Source organism: Oratosquilla oratoria, chromosome 13 (genome assembly GCF_046742065.1).
Source record: "Oratosquilla oratoria isolate Oo_2021 chromosome 13, ASM4674206v1, whole genome shotgun sequence".
Classification (NCBI taxonomy): domain Eukaryota; kingdom Metazoa; phylum Arthropoda; class Malacostraca; order Stomatopoda; family Squillidae; genus Oratosquilla; species Oratosquilla oratoria.
In genome coordinates this window covers 65,357,134-65,359,633 of record NC_134789.1, presented here as the reverse complement: position 1 = coordinate 65,359,633, position 2,500 = coordinate 65,357,134, and the positions used below count along the sequence as shown (strand labels likewise).

Sequence of the window (2,500 nt, the reverse complement as noted above, 5' to 3'; positions counted from 1 at the left end):
TCTTTTTATATTTTTCTTTCTCCTCCATTCCTTGTTGTCCTCCTTCCACTTCTTTGCTTTTCTTTCTCTGTCTGTTTCTACAGTTCTCCTCATTAACCTTTCTCTTCCTCTAGATCAGTGGCTCTTAACCTGTGGGGAATTCCCCACTGGTGGGGAATGGCGGAGTTGCCAAGTGGGGAATGACCGGTCGGACAGAAGAACCACTGTCTTTTTTTTTTATTTTTTAATCGATGTGTTTTTCTTTCTTTTTGTTTGTTTCTGGTGTTAGATATTTCAACATTGCATGGGTTAAAATCGAATTTGTCAAAGACCGATGCTGTGGTGGGAAATGGAGAGTTGGCTCACTAAAAAGTGGGGAATTGGAGAAAAAAGGTTAAGAGCCCCTGCTCTAGACTTTACTCTAGTTCTCTCTCTTTCCCTTCCACCATCGTCATTTCATCCTCTTCCTTCATTCCTATTTTGTTCCTTTCTTCAATAACCCTTCTTCTTCTCTTTTTCTTCTCCCTCGTTGCCATTCGGCAATTCACTCGCCCTTCCTGCCTTTCTTCTCTAAGTTCCTTTACTTCTTCCTTCTGGTTTTAGTTTCTCTTGTCCTTCCTTTGTTCCTTTCTTCCTATTCTATTGTGTGAATATTTCACTACACTTTATGTATAATCGATTTCTAAGGGACTTCAATGAGATTCCTACGCACCAAGTTATTTCATATTCCTTTATTACTGGGATATAATATCCATTCAAAAAAGATACATATTACACACCACCTAACATAAAGCATACAAGCGTCTCCTATATCATTTCTCAACAAAATAAAAGAAACGTGTATCATTTCTGTATTATAAGTGTCCTTTCTCTACATCTGTTTTATATAATATGAACTTGATTTTTTAAAGAAGATATTCATTCATACAACTATGCAATGATACACATGTCGTTGATTTATGCTTCCAGATTTCGTTCATGTGTGGCTAAAGATAACATGTAAAACGCAAATTTACCAAATTTTATCGGACTGACATAATGTCGTCTGAATATTGCTGGACTAGTGTATTCACATTTTCATAGCCAGTTTTCATTTTCTCAATTTTTTCGTCGTTGTACAATACACGAGAGCAGTAATCATATGTCAAGACTCGATTAAGCTAAATGCATACAAATTATCAAGATTATTACTTGTGAATAAAAGCTACGTATTTGGGATACCAGCATATTAAACATGAATAATCATTTAACCTTTTGCTTTTAATATGTTTAGACAGAAATCACATACAATTCCTGGAAACGTTTTTCCACAGATCTGGTCAATGGTAGCAGTATATATTATTTTTCTATTTTTAATAATGATTTCTTTGATTATAGGAATATCCTACTCAGACAGATCTAGAGCGCTATCTCTTTACGAAGAATTTTCAGAAACATTAAATTTTAACAGATCGTCTGTCTTTTTACTACGAACTCGTTTGCTGCCAGGTATGATTCGATCAGTCTTCACTCCTTACCTCCGCTCAAGTAACGATACTCTAACCTGGTCGGCCAGTGAGGATCCCATTTGTGTGTGTGTGTGTGTGTGTGTGTGTGTGTGTGTGTGTGTGTGTGTGTGTGTGTGTGTGTGTGTGTGTGTGTGTGTGTGTGTGTGTGTGTGTGTGTGTGTGTGTGTGTGTGTGTGTGTGTGTGTGTGTGTGTGTGTGTGTGTGTGTGTGTGTGTGTGTGTGTGTGTGTGTGTGTTTGTGCGTGTGTGTGTGTGTGTGTGTGTGTGTGTGTGTGTGTGTGTGTGTGTGCGTGCGTGCGTGCGTGTGTGTGTGTGTGTGTGTGTGCGTGCGTGTGTGTGTGTGTGTGTGTGTGTGTGTGTGTGTGTGTGTGTGTGTGTGTGTGTGTGTGTGTGTGTGTGTGTGTGTGTGTGTGTGTGTGTGTGTGTGTGTGTGCCATATATATAAATGATATAGATGAGGGAGTAAATTGTTACATGAACTTCTTTGCTGACGATGCCGAATTACTCTAGAGAGTAAAAACGGAAGAAGATTGTAGATCGCTACAAGAAGACCTAGACAAAATATAGGAACCGAGTCAGAAATCTAAGATGAGCTTCAACATCAAGAAATGTAGCATAATAGAATTTGGAAAAAGCAAAAATAAAGTATCGGGTCAATACAAAATTGGAAACAAAGAAGTCAAAAAAGTAAATTCAGAAAGGCACTTGGGAGTAATCATCTCAAGCGACTTGACACCTGACAAACACGTCAACAAATTATTTGGAGAGACTTTTAACTTACCAAGATCAATGAAAGTGGCCTTCGACTACATAGATGAGGAGACGGTTAAAAAATAGTTGTTACACTAATAAGACCTAAACTAGAATATGCCGCAACATTGTGGGCACCCAGCACAAAGAAGAACATAAGAAAATTAGAAAGAATCCAAAGAGCAGCGATAAAAATGGCACAAACACTGGCAAATCTGACATATGAACAAAGATTGGAGAAACTACATCTGTCAACACTGGAAC

At 38.2% G+C, this 2,500-nt stretch overlaps 1 protein-coding gene across 1 annotated transcript in view; it reads right to left on the bottom strand.

The window, feature by feature from the left end:
• The window catches only part of LOC143032275 (neural cell adhesion molecule 2-like), a 56,395-nt gene that overhangs the window by 12,024 nt on the left and 41,871 nt on the right, over positions 1–2,500 (bottom strand). The gene's annotated exons all lie outside the window — the stretch shown is intronic.